Source organism: Manis javanica, chromosome 1 (assembly GCF_040802235.1).
Source record: "Manis javanica isolate MJ-LG chromosome 1, MJ_LKY, whole genome shotgun sequence".
NCBI lineage: Eukaryota > Metazoa > Chordata > Mammalia > Pholidota > Manidae > Manis > Manis javanica.
Window position 1 is genome coordinate 217,345,009 of NC_133156.1, and position 17,909 is coordinate 217,362,917.

Sequence of the window (17,909 nt, forward strand, 5' to 3'; positions counted from 1 at the left end):
AAAACTAAAGTAGGAGATTAAGACTGCAAACAGGTACCCAAAACCGGCTGCCCTGGGACAAAAGAAAAACAGGTGCTTTGAAAGATTTCTCAACAGTCAGAACCCTGCTAAAGGGACAAGGATTTGGGAGAAGAAACAGGTGGACAAAATCATCCTAGCACACTCAGCCCAGGTGGTTGGGAACTTTCAGAAGCTTCAGGCGCTCCATCCCTCTGGTTAGCAATACAGCCCCAAGGTCCCTCACAATAAGCAGCCTGCCGCTCCTTCCTCTCTGCCAGGACCTGAGCGCAAACCGCTGTCCCAGCCATGGCTGCAGACCAGCCGGAGGGCAGCCCCACCTACAGCAACTACACAACTTAACGCAGAGTCCTCTCCTTGGGCACAGCTAACCAGCCCAGACAGTAGAGACAGGCACGGCAACCAAGAAGCATGAAAGTTTTTGCCCTCCCTGCAAACACCAGCACCACTTGCCTGCGACCCCCACTCTCACCTTAGGCAACCCCGATGGCCACTCCGCCATGACAGTTTAGGGGATTAACCCAGAGGCTGATCCCAGTACACAGTTAACCAGCACAGGCAGTGGAGACAAGCACGGCAACCAGGAAGCTCAAAAGGGCTTTGTTCTCCCTGCAAAAACCTGCACCGCGCACCTGCGACCACCACCATCACCCAGGCCATCCCACAGCAGCTTAGGGGATTAACACAGAGGCTGGTCCCTGTGTGCAGTTAACCAGCACAGACAGCAGAGATAGGTACTGTGACCATGAAGCAGGAAGGGGCTTTGTCCACCCAGCCACTTGCTTGTGACCAGTCCCATCACTCTAGGACTATGAAAAGGCAGAAGAACCTTGTTCAATCCAAAGTCCCTCAAGCACCAGAAAGAGGACTCAGTGAAACCGAAATCACCAATCTTCCTGAAAAAGAATACAAAATAAAAGTCATAAGCATGCTAATGGAGCTAGAGGAAAATATTTGGGAGCTAAGGGACGAATTCAGGAGACACACACCTTACAAAACAGAGTAACTGAAATGAAAGAAACAATGGGGGGACTTAAAAGCAGGTTAGATGAGGTAAAGGAGATGGTAAATGGAACAGAAATTAGAGAACAGGAATACAAAGAAGCTGAGACAGAGAGAAAACAAAGGATCTCTAGGAATGAAAGAATATTAAGAGAACTCTGTGATCAATCAAAAAGGAACAATATTTATAACATAGGGGAACCAGAAGAAGAGGAGAGAGAAAAAGTGAAAGAAAGTGTCTTTGAAGAAATAACTGCTGAAAACTTGCCCAGTTTGGGGAAGGAAACATTCTCTCAGCCTACAAAAGTCCACAACTCCAACAGAGGGACACAAGGAAGACTATATCAAGACATACACCAAGACAATAATTAAAATGGCAAAGATCAAGGACAAGGACAGAGTATTAAAAGCATCCAGAGAGCAAAAATATATAACCTACAAAGGAAAACCCATCAGGCTACCATCACATTCTTCTCAGCAGAAACCTTACAGGCCAGAAGGGAGTGGCATGACATATTCAGTGCAACAACACAGAAGAGCCTCAAACCAAGAATACTCTACCCAGCAATATTATCATTTAAATTTGAATGAGGGATTAAACAATTCCCAGATAAGCAAAAGTTGAGGGAATTTACCTCCCACAAACCATCTCTACAGTGTATTTTAAAGGGACTGCTCTAGATGGAAGTGCCCATAAGGCTAAATAGCTGTCACCAGAGAAAACAAAAACACAGGAAAGGAAGTAGACCAATTAAATACTAATCAAATGCAAAATTAAATCAGCCACCCACAAAGTCAGTCAAGGCATACACAAAGAGTACAGAATACGATCCCTAACATATAAAGAGAGGAGGAGGAAGAAAAAGAAGGGTGGGGAGAATCTTCAGACTGTGTTAATAATAGCACAATAAGTGAGTTAAGGTAGACTGCTAGACAGTAAAGAATTTGCCCTTGAACCTTTGGTAATCACGAATCCAAAGCCTGCAATGGCAATAAGAACATTCCAATTGAAATCACACTAAATGTAAATGGTCTAAATGTACCAGTCAAAAGACACAGAGTTACAGAATGGATAAAAAGCAAGACCCATCTATATGCTGCCTAAAAGAGACTCACTTCAAACCCAAAAACATATACAGACTAAAAGTGAAGGGATGGAAAGATACTTCATGCAAAAAACAGGGAGGAAAAAGTAGGAGTTGCAGTACTCTTACCAGACAAAATAGACTTCAAAACAAGGAAAGTAACAAGAGACAAAAAAGGACATTACATATTGATAAAGTGGTCAATCCAATAAGATGATATAACCATTATAAATATCTATGCACTCAACAGAGGAGCACCCAAATATGTACAAAAAATACTAACAGAATTAAAGATGGAAACAGAAACCAAAACTAATGCACTCATTTTAGGAGACTTCAACACACCACTTGCTCCAAAGGATAGATCAACCAGACAGAAAATAAGTAAGGAGACACAGGCGCTGAACAACACATTAGAACAGATGGTCCTAAGAGACATCTACAGAGGACTCCACCCAAAAGCAACAAGATACACACATTCAAGTGCACATGGAACATTTTCCAGAATAGATCACATACTAGGCCACAAAAAGGAATCTCAGTGAATCCAAGAAGATTGAAATTGTAATGTAGTGGGCATGCACAGGGAAGGCAGTATAGCACAGAGAAGACAAGTACTGACTCTATAGCATCTTACTACACTGATGGATGGTGACTGTAATGGGGTATATGGTGGGGACCTGATAATGCGGGGAATCTAGTAACCACAATGTTGTTCATATAACAGTTTATAAATGATACCAAAATTTAAAATATGTATATATTTACTTAAATACATATATTAAAATTGCACCAATCAACTTCTCAGATAAGGTATGAAATCAGAAATAAATGTGTAAAGAAAACAAAAAGGTCCACAAACACATGGAGGCTTAACAATATGCTCCTAAATAATCAATGGATCAATAACCAAATTAAAACAGAGATCAAGCAATATATGGAGACAAATGAAAACAACATTTCAATGCCCCAACTTCTGTGGGACACTGTGAAGACAGTACTAAGAGGGAAGTATATAGCAATTCAGACTTTTCTCAAAAAAAAAGAATAATCCCAAATGAACAGTCTAAAATCACATTATTGAAACAGAAAAAAGAAGAAAAAAATGAGGCACAAAGTCAGCTGAAGGAGGGACATAATAAAGATCAGAAGAGAAATTAATAAAATTGAGAAGAATAAAACATTAGAGAGAATTAATGAAACCAAGTTCTTTGAGAAAATAAACAAAAGGTAAACTCTAAGCTAAACTTATTAAGAAAAAAAGAGAATCTATACATATAAACAGAATCAGAAATGAGAAAGGAAAAATCATGACAAACCCCACAGAAATACAAAGCATTATTAGAGTATACTATGAAAAATTATATGCTAACAAACTAGACAACCTAGAAGAAATGGACAACTTTCTAGAAAAATACAACCTTCAAAGACTGACCAAGGAAGAAACAGAAAATCTTAACAGACCAGTTACCAGCAATGAAACTGAATCAGTAATTTAAAAACTACCCAAGAACAAAACCTCTGGATCAGATGGCTTCACCACTGAATTTTATCAGATATTTAGAGAAGACATAATACCCATTCTCCTTACAGTTTTCCAAAAAATAGAAGAGGAGGGAATACTTCCAAACTCTTTCTATGAAGCCAGCATCACTCTAATACCAAAACCAGGCAAAGGCACTACAAAAAAAGAAAATTATAGACCAACATACATGATGAACACAGATGCAAAAATACTCAACTAAATATTAGCAAACCGAATTCAAAAATACATCAAAAAGATCTTGCATCATGATCAAGTAGGATTTATTCCAGGGATGCAAGGATGGTACAATATTAGAAAATCAATCAACATCATCCATCACATCAACAAAAAGAAGAACAAAAACCACATGATAATCTCCATACATGCCAAAAAAGGACTCGACAAAATTCAACATCCATTCTTGATAAAAACTCTCAACAAAATGGGTGTAGAGGGCAAGTACCTCAACATAATAAAGGCCATATATGACAAACCCACAGGCAACATCATACTTAACAGCGAAAACCAGAAAGCCTTTCCTTTAAGATCAGGAACAAGACAAGGATGCCCACTCTCTCCAGTTTTATTCAACATAGTTCTGGAGGTCCTTGGCACGGCAATAAGAAAACACAAAGAAATAAAAGGCATCCAGATTGGTAAAGATGAAGGTAAACTGTCACTGTTTGCAGATGACATGATATTGTACATAAAAAACCTAAAGAATCCACCCTACCAGTACTAGAACTAATATCTGAATTCAGCAAAGTTGCAGGATACAAAATTAATACACAGAAATCTGTTGCATTCCCATACACTAATGATGAACTGGCAGAAACATCAGGAAAACAATTCCATTCACAATTGCATCAAAAAAAATAAAATACCTAGGAATAAACCTAACCAAGGAAGTGAAAGACCTATACCCTGAAAACTACAAGACACCCTTGAGAGAAATTAAAGAAGACACTAATAAATGGAAATTCATCCCATGCTCTTGGGTAGGAAGAATTAATATTGTCAAAATGGCCATCCTGTCAAATGCAATCTATAGATTCAATGCAATTCCTATCAAAATACCAGCAGCATTCTTCAACAAACTAGAGCAAATAGTTCTAAAATTCATATGGAACCATAAAAGACCCTGAATACCCAAAGCAATCCTGAGAAGGAAGAATAAAGCAGGGGGGATCTCGCTTCCCAACTTCAAGCTCTACTACAAAGCCATAGTAATCAAGACAATATGGTACTGGCAGAGCAACAGACCCATAGACCAATGGAACAGACTAGATAGCCCAGATATTAACCCAAGCATATATGGTCAATTAATATACAATAAAGAAGCCATGGATATACAATGGGGAAATGACAGCCTCTTCAACAACTAGTGTTGGCAAAACTGGACAGCTACATGCAAGAGAATTAAACCGGATTATTCTCTAACCTCATACACAAAGGTAAACTCAAAATGGATCTAAGACCTGAATGTAAGTCATGAAACCATAAAACTCTTAGAAGACAACATAGGCAAAAATCTCATGAATATAAACATGAGCAATTTCTTCCTGAACACATCTCCTCGAGCAAGGTAAACAAAAGCAAAAATGAACAAATGGGACTACATCAAACTAAAAAACTTCTGTACAGCAAAGGACACCATCAACAGAACAAAAAGGCATCCTACAGTATGGGAGAATATATTTGTAAATGACATATCCAACAAGGGGTTAACATCCAAAATATATAAAGAACTCACATGTCTCAACACCCAAAAAGCAAATAACCTGATTTAAAAAATGGGTGGAGGATATGAAGAGATATTTCTCCAAAATAGAAATTCAGATGGCCGACAGGCACATGGAAATATGCTCCACATTGCTAATTATCAGGGAAATGCAAATAAAAACCACAATGAGATACCACCTCACATCAGTTAGATGACCAGCATCAAAAAGACTGAGAACAACAAATGCTGGCGAGGATGCAGAGAAAGGGGAACTCTCCTACACTGCTGGTGGGAATGTAAGCTAGTTCAACCATTGTGGAAAGCAGTATGGAAGTTCCTCAAAAAACTAAAAATAGAAATACCATTTGACCCAAGAATTCCACTCCTAGGAATTTACCCAAAGAAAACAACTTCTCAGATTCAAAAAGACATATGCACAGCCTCTTTAACAATTAGTGTTGGCAAACCTATCTTTACCACAGAAATATTTATAATAGCCAAGATACGGAAGCAACCTAAGTATCCACCAGTAGATGAATGGATAAAGAAGATGTTGTACATATACACAGTGGAATACTATTCAGCCATAAAAAAGAAACAAATCCTACCATTCACAACATGGATGAAGCTAGAGGGCATTATGCTCAGTGAAATAAGTCACGCAGTGAAAGACAAATGCCAAATGATTTCCCCCATTTGTGGAGTATAACAACGAAGAAAACTGAAGGAACAAAGTAGCAGCAGACTCTCAGACTCCAAAAAGGGACTAGTGGTTACCAAAGGGGAGGGGTGGTGGAGGACAGGTAGGGAGGGAGGGAGAGGGGGATTGTGGGGTATCATGATAGTGTAGGGGGGTCATGGGTAAGACAGTGTAGCTCAGAGAAGACAAATACGGACTCTGTGGCATCTTACTACACTGATGGACAGTGACTGCAATGGGGTATGGGCAGGGGACTCGATAATAAGGGTGAATGTAATAACCACATTGTTTTTCTTGTGAACCTTCATAAGAGTGTATATCAATGATACCTTAATAAAAAAACAAGAACAATGATTAAATGAAAAAAATAGACAGATAGATACATGGCACTTACCTTCAGACTGGTAGTCACACAGACCTCTAATCATTCCTCACACAACCAGTATTTTAAGTCCAAGATAAATTACATCCAAATATGATGGAAATCCATCTACTTGTTTCTACACAGTACAGTGACAGAAAGGCTGACAGAAATTTCCTCTGGGTATCTGCCCTGCTGCTGTCTCATATAAATGGAATCTTTGCTCAACTGCCACCTCAGAAATACCCTCCATACCACCTTACAAGCGCAAACTGACCCACCACCATCTCACACCAGCTACAATCTCTCATGGCATTCATTACTACTAGAGAGAGAGGAGAGAGAGAGAGAGAGAGAGAGAGAGGAGTGTGTGTGTGTGTGTGTGTGTGTGTGTGTGTGTGTGTGTGTGTGTGTGTGTGACATCTCTCCCCACTAAGCCATGAGCTCTAGGAAAGCAAGACCACTAACTGCTATATCACCAAGGCTTGACACACAATAATAATTTTTGAATTAATGAATTATTTTCTATCACTTTGAAGAACTTTCTAATATACTGAAAGTAAGCTAAAAAAAAAGAAAGTAAGCTAATATGGTAAAATACAATATTCTCAGTGAGTTTTTTTTTTTTTTCACTACGACATGAAACAAAGACATTTTAGTTTGGAAACTAGTAGATCTGGTACAGATAGGTCTATGCATCTCTGCCTTCCATAGCTCCTTTTTCTTTTCTTTTCCTGCCCCTAGTATAAGGTCACTGTCCTTGGCTATCACAGCATTTTGCTGAAAAAGTATCAGATCACTTAGTTCAAAAAAATCAATCAAAACTGAATTACAGAAGGACAAAATAGAAAGTAACAGAAATTTGGCCCTTGATACATCCTTGCTGCTTACAAGCATATCTCCTTATACATTCACTAAATACAATTTAAAATATGATGGGGTAGGTTTTATTAGCAGACGGACTAACTTGGGAGGTTACCAAAGAAAGCATTTTTTAAAGCTAAATAGAATGCTATTCAATTCAACGAAAGTTGTCTCTCATTTAACTTAGGCATATCAAATAAACTTACTCATGGAAGGTCCAAGGTGAAGTCTGAACCTCTAAACCTAGCTGTACATTATAATCACCTGGCATGCTTTAAAAAATTAAGTATGATAGTGACTGTAATGGGGTATGTGGGGGGGACTTGGTGATGGGGGAGTCTAGTAAGCATAATGTTCCTCATGTAATTGTAGATTAATGATACCAACATAATTTAAAAATAAAAAAAATTAAGTATGCCTGGGCTCCACTCCAGACCATTAAATCAGAATAATGGGACCCAACCAGAGAATATTTTTAAAAGCTCCCCTGATGATTCTACTGAGCAACCAAGGCTGAGAACTACTGCCCTGTGCCATCTCCCCAGTCCTACATCTCTCTCTCTCCTACTTCACAAATCAAAGTAAAAGTACAGAAACAAATTATGAAGATTTAAGATCCTGGTGCTCACAATAAATCTCAAAGAAGACATTCCTATCTGCCCACTCTAACATTTCTATCATTTTCTCTAAAAAGCATTATATCTACTTCCTCTAAAATACATTCCTGGTTTAACATAAACTAAACTACAATTACTTCCTAGTAGGAGCACTGTCCTTGATACAAACTCTTTTATATAGCAGTTACTTTATTGCTTTTGTTATTTGTACCTCTATTATCTCCTCTTCTACACCCAAGGAGTTTATCTTAACTTTTTTGTATCTGTCACATTTCAAGTGCTACAGTTTATAAAGAATTTCTACATTCATTATCTTACCAGGTAATGAAGTAGTCTGAGCCAGAACACTAGCCTAACTGAAAGATGGTAACTCAAAGAAGCATCTTACCAAAGGTATCCTTTGCATGAGAGGCCATGAGCACATTATCAGAGAGGTACCTCTCAGCCACCTTCCCACTGTTATTACATATTACATTACAGAAATATATTATTGCTTATGTTCTGTTTGTAGTTATAGCACATACTGCTAACAATAGAGTACCAAATGTCCAATAACTTAAGTAGTTACAACTACAGAGTTACAGTTAAACAAGAATATAGTAACATTTACTTCTGCTCTCTCCCAAGTTCCCACTTGGGCAAGTCAGTAAAGAAATATGGAGAGCATTAAACAAACCCACAAAGACAAAACCAACAAGTAAGGAGATGATAACATAATTTTGAAGTTAGAGGGCAGACAGAAGACTGTTAACTGACTTGTTTCCCTCATAAAAATCTCAAGGCTAAGCCAGGAGGGAGGAAAACCCAAAGTATGTATGTTGTAGTATTTTTCGAATTATATAGATAATGGCCTAATATGACATTACTTCAAAGCAGTAGCGTCTTGCAATATTTTCTCAATTAACTGATAGCTCCTTCAACAGGGCCCTAAATTTTTTTACCTTAAACTGGGAGTTCTCATATTTAAAAATATGGGAGACACAGCCCAGGAGGACCAAGCCCAAGATCTTCAGGCCACCTTACCATTCACTCCCTTCCTCCTGCTTTGTACTCTTAACACCAAATTGCTTGCAACAAATATTACCTGCTTTAGGCCTCTACTCTGGCTCATACTGTTCCCTCTTCCGGGCTAACTCCTTTTCTTTCAAAAGCTGAGATGTCACTGCTTCTAGAAAGTTTTCCAAATTTGGGAGGAGGGGTGGATTTCAAACTCACCTTATTATCCCCAAATAGCAGACAAACACTTAATAACTAACTATATAATTTAAAACACCAAAGCAAAGAGTAACATTTACTGAGTGTTTATGATAGGTCAGGCAGTATCTACATTTATCAGTTTACTTAATCCTTCCAATAACTCAGTGAGTTAGGTATTCAAGAAGTGCACAGAGAGTTTTAAGTATCATGCCTAGGGGCACAGCTACTAAGTAGTGAATCACAGACCTTAACTCCATAGCCAATATGCAAAACCACCAAATTCAGCTCTTTCTATAAATGCCAATGCCTCTAAAATCTATTTTCCCAAATCTTCAAGCTTCAACCCTGAATTTTCAAATGTCTTCTCGACATTTCTACTTAGATGTCCTTCAAGAATCTCAAAATTAATAGAAGTGAAATCACTATCTCCTTCTTGTTCCCCAGCCTTCTCCAACAAACATTACTTTTTATATTGCTTATTATAATTAATAAACACCATTCACCCAGTTGCCCAAAGTAGGAACCCAAGCCATGAGTAATTTTCCACCTCAATCTCTCTCATCCCCACATTTAAATTATGTCACTGCTTTTAGAAGGTTTTCCAAATTTGGGAGGAGGGGTGAATCTCTAATTTACATGAGGGGTTTATCATTTCTCGTATCTAGACATTAGCTTAGAACCTTTTCTAAAAACACATTTGCATGTCACAAACTACACTGGCTCTCTACCATTTACATCAAGTCAAACTTCTTAGCAAAACATACTATCTTTGCATAGCTCTCAGCTTCAACTCGAACCATCCCCATACACACCCTAAACCCCAACCCCTCTCCCCTAAAAAACTTATCTCCATTTTTAAAGACCTGCACAAGCCAGTGGCTTGGCATAAGATGATGATCCCTGTAACACTGCCTCTTACTATCTCATCTTTCAAAATTGATCATACAAGCAACCTCCTTTGAGAACCTTCTTAAGAAACCTTCTTTGTATACACAGCGTTCTGCCTTCCTATTACAGTACTTATGTATAACATATGCTTAAATGGTTTACCCAAAAACATTATCAAGCATGCAATGGCCAAAATGTTGGCTTAATTATTTTGTGCCCCCATGCAAAGCATATGATCAGTAAATGTTGAATGAATGAATACCAATCAACCAGCCCTTTACATCACCTTGCTCTTTTAACGATTTCAAATCTAAAATCAATCACTGTACATAGTTTATATCTCTCCTATAATACAAAAATTACAGTTCTTATAATTATGTCTATTAAATTTCACCCACATTTCCACATGCATAGAAAACTGGAAGAAAATGCTGCAAGTTTAATAGAACATCTCTTGCAAAAACATCTACTACACTCAGCAACTTTTCAAATAGCCATTGCTACCAGAAGAATAAAAAATAATAAAAGATAAACATGTATAAAGCACACATTATGTACCAGCACTATTCTACATGCCTGACATACATTAATTCATTTTAATTCTCACAACCACCTTATGAGATTGACACTCTTATTATCCTCATTTTATCGATGAACTTCAAGATCAAATAGAATCAAGACTTTAGCCCAAACTGGCCCCAGAGTCTGATCTCTTATACTGCTTCTCATTAATGTCTAAAACTACTAAAATAAAGACTAGAATAAATTATCTACTACACAGAACCATCTTTGACCCTACAACAGTCTGGAAAACCTGGGAGGTATATGTAGAATCTGAATAAATATAAAGGATCTTAAAACCAGGACAAGAATTTTTTTTTTAATCTTAATATAAATTCACTCAAATAATTACATTAAAACGTTCTGTTCATAAAACAGCAAATCTTCGACATAGTCATCATGTGGCACTACTAAACTCAGTCAACTGCAACACAACCAAAGTACATACTCATAGTCCACAAGAGATTTGCTAAATTGAGTTTTTACAAACAACTCAGATATATCAGGAGAAGAAAACTATCTTTCAGGGTTACTGAAATCTCAACTCTATACCATGTTTATTATATTTCACAGAACAATAGTTGAGACCAGGAAGAGGAAATAGGAAGTGATTTGAATCACTTACAGGTTCAAAAACTGGGACCTACAGAAGATTTTGCATTTTATCCAAATTAATGCATGCCTATTTCAGATGTAATAAGAAAATATTTTCCAACTCTAATAAAATGGTAAGTATGAGTTTTATCCATAAAATTTATTTCTGGAGGACTAAGCATGCTAACCTAAGTAGTTTTCTATATTCCAAAACTATATTCCAAGCAGGCAGCTCTGGGCTTTAAGTCTGAACAAGAAACTGTCTTTTCAGACAATTAGTAATCAATCAATTAATCATTATTTATCCAACCTGAACTTCACTGCAACTGGAGTACAACTATCTTTTTCTCATTGTGACCATGTACAAACTTCTCAAGTCAAATCAAAGTCAATGTCTACATAAGAAAAAGAAAAAGGGAGATATTCATAAAGAAATGTGAAACTGGAGTGTTTGTTTAAAAGCAGAGCAGCTCTGGAGTTTCCACTTTTTCACTGTGACAGAAATCTGGAACCCACTTTAGAAAGTGAAGAGACATGAATTCCTCTTACATATATACTAGAATATCTGTTGATTAATACGTATACACATATATCTTCATTTACTTATATACATACACTACATGAACAATACATATATACACAGAACTAGTAATACAACAGTTTTAACTTCTGACATTACTCACACCAATACACTGAAAGCTGTTTATCCAAACATGGACAGTATTTGTTAACTTAACATCATTTATATTTCCATCTACATCTGAGTGATACCTATCCTCTGTAAATAAACACTAAGTCAATGAACATTTTTTAGAGTAACAGTGAGGAGTATGACAACACTAAGCACCCATGAGGCTTAAGAGAATCAGAATTAAATGTGACCCACTATACACATGCCAAGCAGTGTTAGGCACTTTAAATATGTTTGCCTGCCCCATCTTTGCAACTATGCTATTAAATATTAATTTTAACTTACAAACAAGGAAGCTGAAGTTCAGAAAGTTTAGGTAGTAGTGAGTTAGCAAGTGAACTAAAAATTTAGGACCACCTAAAACATAAAGCCTGTGCTCCCTCTACATGCCCTCAAAAAAGGCATATTAAAAAACCCAAACAATATAAAACATACACATGTAGGGAGGGGAAAAGGGGCACTATTTCAGAAAGCAAAAGAAACCACCACCAATAATTAAATAAATTAGAAAATTATAAACAAATTAACAACAAAACTAGATGAATTCTGTAGGATAAAAGGTGGTAAAATCAGAGAAAGTCCTAAGAAGATCAAATATGGGATTAAGTTCAAAAGATTTAACAGAGAATATCAAAAAGGCTTAATCAAGTAATAAGAAAGAAAAGAAGGATATTTGCCAAGATTTACAACAGGAACTGTTTTTTTTTAACAGTAAACACACTATTCAAACAGTAAACACTGTTCTATGCACTTTACACGTATTAACACTTAATCTTCACAATTAGTACACTTATCATCCCAATTTTGCAAATAGAGAAAGTGGAACAGAAATGTTAAGTAATTTTGTCAAGCTAACAGAGTTAAATTGGGGAAGAAAAAAAAAATGATTTTAACCCCTAAACCATCTGTGCCCACAACCAGGCTCCTTCCTGTTATGTTAAATTGCATAAACAAACAACAGTTAAAGAGAGGGACATATCTAGTAATATAAGCAATATGGTCAAGTGGTATACACAGAGCTATTTGACTTTAAAGCCCAAACTCCATAAATAAGAATATCAAAAGATGTTCAACATCATATGTCATTAGGGAGCTGCAAATTAAAACAAGATACCACCACACACCTATTAGAACAGCCACAACCAAAAAATGACAATACCAAATTCCAAGGAGGATGTGGAGCAACAGGAACTCTCATTTACGGCTCCTGGGAATTCAAATAGTACACTTGGAAAACAGTGGAAGTTTCTTACAAAACTAAACATACTTCTGCGATACAATCCAGAAGTCATGCTCCTTGGTATTTACCCAAATGAACTAAAAAGTTATATCAACACAAAAACCGGCAGATATTTACAGAAGTTTTTTTCATAACTATCACAATCTGGAAGCAAACAAGATGTCCTTCAGTAAGTGAATGGGTAAATAAACTGTGGTACACTCGGAAAATGGAATATTATTCAATGATAGAAAGAAACGAGCTATCTATGAGTTATGAAAAGACATGGAGGAAACTTACATGCATGTTACTAAGTGAAAGAAACCAAACTGAAAAGGCTATATACTGTATGATTACAACCATAAGACATTATAGAAAAGGCTAAACTACGGAGACAGTAAAAAGATCAGTGGTTGTCAGTGGGTAAGAGGAAGGGGTGAACAGGCTGAACACAGAGAATTTTTAGGACAGTGAAACCATTCTGTATGATACATCATACACATTTGTCAGAACCATACAATGTACAACACCAAGAGTGAACACTAACATAAACTATGGACTGGGTGACACTGACGTGTTCACACAGGTTCACCAATTGTAATATACCACTCTGCTGCTAGATGTTGATAGTGAGGGAGGGTGTGTGTGTGTGTGTGTGTGGTGAGGAGTCAGGTTGTATGAAGGAACTCTGTACCTTTGGTTCAATTTTACCATGAACCTAAATGCTCTAAAAAATATAAAATCTACTTAAGAAAAATAAAATCTGAGTAGGGTGTTTATATAGCAGTTAGTACATAAGGGAGCATCTATTAACACACTCATTAGTATACATACACCAAATCAAAAATATCTGTTAATATTTTATACTAGGCATCCGGTGGAGGGGGACAAGTAGACAAGAGTTTGATAAATAGTTAAACAGACATTATAAGTTCACAAAAAGCTAAACAAAATGGAGTTTAATAGTTCAAGACAGAAAACAACCATAAGCAGTAAGTCACCCAATTACTAAAACATATTAATAGGGCAGTATGTGCTTAGAGGGTCAGTGGATCACTTCAGGCTAAAAGAATCAGGAAGTTAAAATCAACTCTAGGTTTTTAAAAAATGGGTAAGATCTTATGCTTTCTATCTTTATCTTGCATCTACCTACCACTTCAGCATTTTATTTAAAAAAAAAAAGGAGAAATGTTGGATTCACATATAAATCAAGTATAAGAATCAAATGAAAAAAAAATGGGTAAGATCTGCCTAATTGTCTGGAGGGAATTGCTGCATTCCAAGAAAGAACAAAACTAGGGAAGTTAGCAAAAGAAATTAAATGTTTCACAAAGCAAAATACAGAGACTGGTAGAGGCCAGATCATGGAGGTCAGTGAACGCCAGGCAGCAAACCAGCACAAGACTCAGAAATCTAAACTCTTAAACACTAACAGGGAGGGAGCAAACACTTGACTAACCCGCATACACACTGACATCTATTCATCTAATGAAAGTGTATTGATAAACATCTTATGTCAGATACATATAATTTGAAGATATATACCATATCTTAGTTAAATTCACCATCTCTGCTACCCAACTGAATACATATACATACAAGTCCTGCTCCCATCCTTCAATTTCCAATCTACACTAAAAGGCTACTCATAACCCTATAAACTGAACCCATCCATAAGATACTCTATCACCCAATAAAACTCTGTAAAGTTACACCACCGCTTATCCCTTCAAATAAAGATGTCTTCCCTCTGGGGTAGAAAAGAAGGTGGCTCATTGCCCATGAACAGGAAAGACGGGTCATGTTAGAACCATGGTCACTACTGGCACCTTCTCCCCATACTATTTATAGGACTGTCACCCTCTGTTAATCATTAAAAGCAAACCTACTAAATACCTACACATTCCAGGCAGAACATAAAATGCAGCATTCCCTCCCCAGTCACCTGAATAGATAACATACACAAGGATCTTATACCACCTCTGACAATTGTTATTAATAAGCTGCACTTTTCATACATGAAAACACTTCAGAATTTGTCCATTGTTACTTTCAAAGTTTTTCTGTAATCCTTTTATTTCGTTTGTCATAAACTCTTCAACACACTGTTAATCACATCTTCAAATCCTCAACACATGGTCATCTGCATTTTATCCAATCTCATACTTTTCTAATCAACAAATGCCCCAACATACCCCAAAATTAAGTTACCTCAAATCAATGCTGTTTTATGCCTCTACCTTTACACTTGAGTTATTCACCTAAAACACTCCCCTTTAGTAATCTACCAGCAGAGTGACTATTTTCTTCCCTTTCATGAACAGATACAAATACATAGGTCCCATTTCCCCAAATATTTATAACAAACTTTTTCTCAGTCATGGCCTTCAGACATAAAAACACCCTATGGGACTCCTCTTTCTATAGAAAACATTTTAAAACTTCTGTTAATATGGCTTTTTTTATAAAAAATCCAAATACATATATTATGGTATCATTTATTCAGTTTAAAATTAAGGAAGACAGTATTAAATATTATTTAAAATACAAGCATATATTGAAAAACATAAAAAGAAATTCAGATGGCCAACAGACACATGAAAAGATGCTCCACATAACTAATATCAGGGAAAAGCAAATTAAAAACACAATGAGATATCACCTCACACCAGTAAGGATGGCCAGCATCGAAAAGACTAAGAACAAAAAATGCTGGCAAGGATGCCAAGAAAGGGGAACCCTCCTACACTGCTGGTACGGATGTAAGCTAGTTCAACCATTGTGGAAAGCAGTATGGAGGTTCCTCAAAAAAATAAAAATATAAATACCATTTGACCCACGAACCCCACTCCGTGGAATTTACCCAAAGCATACAACTTCTCAGATTCAAAAAGACATATGCACCCCTATGTTTATGGCAGCACTTTTTACAATAGCCACGATACAGAAGAAACCTAAGTATCCATCAGTAGATGAATGGATAAAGATGTGGTACATATACACAATGGAATACTATTCAGCCATAAAAAATAAACAAATCCTACCATTTGCAACAACATGGATGGAGCTGGAGGACATTATTATGCTCAGTGAAATAAGTTAGGAGGAAAAAGACAAGTGCCAAATGATTTTCCTCATTTGTGGAGTATAACAATGAAGCAAAACTGAAGGAACAAAATAGCAGCAGACTCACAGACTCCAAGAAGAGACTAGTGGTTACCAAAGGAGAGGGGTGGAGGATGACAGGAGAAGCGGATGAGGGGTATTATGTTTAGTACACATGGTGTGGGGATCACGGGGAAGTAGCACAGAGAAGGCAAATAGAGAATCTGTGGTGTCTTACTACAGTGATGGACACTGACTGCATTGGGGTATGGGTGGGGACTTGAGTAACCACATTGTTTTTTCATGTGAAACCTTCATAAGAGTGTATATCAATAATACCTTAATAAAAAATTTTTTAAAAAAAGAAAAATAAACACATATGAAAATAATTAAACCAAATTAAGGATAATGGTCTTGGGAAAGGATTGGAGGAATACAATCCAGATGAAACACAGAGGAGATTCCAACTCTACCTGTAATGTTTCATTCCTTAAACTGAGTCAGGGATACTTAGTTGCTTGTTGTGATTATTCTTTGTACCTTTTCGTATTTAAAATATTTTTAAGTGAGTTTAAAAATATATCCAATTACTAATGAGTATCTCCCTCTCATACATAGTTACAAACTGTTATGTCAAAGTTGCAGTAATGGCTCATTAACATCTGAAACACCCCTTCTGTCCCTTACCTAACCCAAGAGAAGAAAAATGACAAGCCTACAACCCAAAACTTCCTCTTGGATACACTCTAGGTTTATATTCTATAGCTGTACACAATCCATTTCTTTCACAATTCTCACATCAACAAAAATTAAATCCCTTATTTTATCTCGGCATCCTTAAACTGCCATTAACTATCAAGCGCCTTATTACTCACACGGTAATAATGACCTTTCCTTATTTGTCTGTGCTAAAACACAAGTGAAATGGTAGATAACATAATTACTTGCACTGGGCTAAATGCAGAGAGTCGTTATCTATCTCTGTGCATGACTCTAATTGACTCATATACTAACTTTTCAGTCTCGATTTATAACATCTAAATTAAGCCACACATCATTTCACCGCAAATGAAATACCATCTCAGCCAAACATTACTTGGCCGAGGCAATTCCAAAGCACTCCACTCCAGACCACTGAGCGTCCACTTCAGGCATACGAAAGACCCGTCCCTGGACCAACGTTTTCAGATCTAAAACTGCTCTCTTCCACTGGTGAGATTCAGACACACCTCTGAATCCCAACTTTCAGCTCGCTGTGGTTAAACAAGTAGGGGGAGCCTTATGTTTCACCTCATTAAGAACTCAAAGCAATCTGTATTTCATACACCACAGGTCCTGAGTTTCTCACCACTGGGAGGTAGAAGTTGGAAGCCCCGAGGTAGGAGACAAGATTTAGTCTTCCTTGGTGTCCGCCAGAGACCTAAAGCTGTCCACGAAACAGTTCAGGCAGCCGGCCCGCCCACTTCCCTCCCCGCCCCGACGCCAAACGCACCCCACCCCCACCGCCGGCACGAAGCCCGCTATACAGCCCAGCACCTGCGGGTCCCACGAACGCCGAGGATCCCCTGCTCTCAAGAGGAGGGCTTAGACGCCGGCTCGGACGCTCGCCTCCGGGCACCAGCCTCTCACGTCGGCACCAACCTTAAGTAGCCTTTAGCTCTCTAAACCTAGCACAAGGCAGGACCGACACCGTCTCCAGGACCTACCCCAGGGGCCTGACTTTCTCCGGTGCCGCGCTCCGAGGCCTCCTCACCTGTTC

At 37.5% G+C, this 17,909-nt stretch overlaps 1 protein-coding gene across 16 annotated transcripts in view; it reads right to left on the minus strand.

Moving 5' to 3' along the window:
- BIRC6 (baculoviral IAP repeat containing 6) overlaps window positions 1-17,909 on the minus strand; it is a 268,324-nt gene that overhangs the window by 249,801 nt on the left and 614 nt on the right. The window lies entirely within an intron of this gene.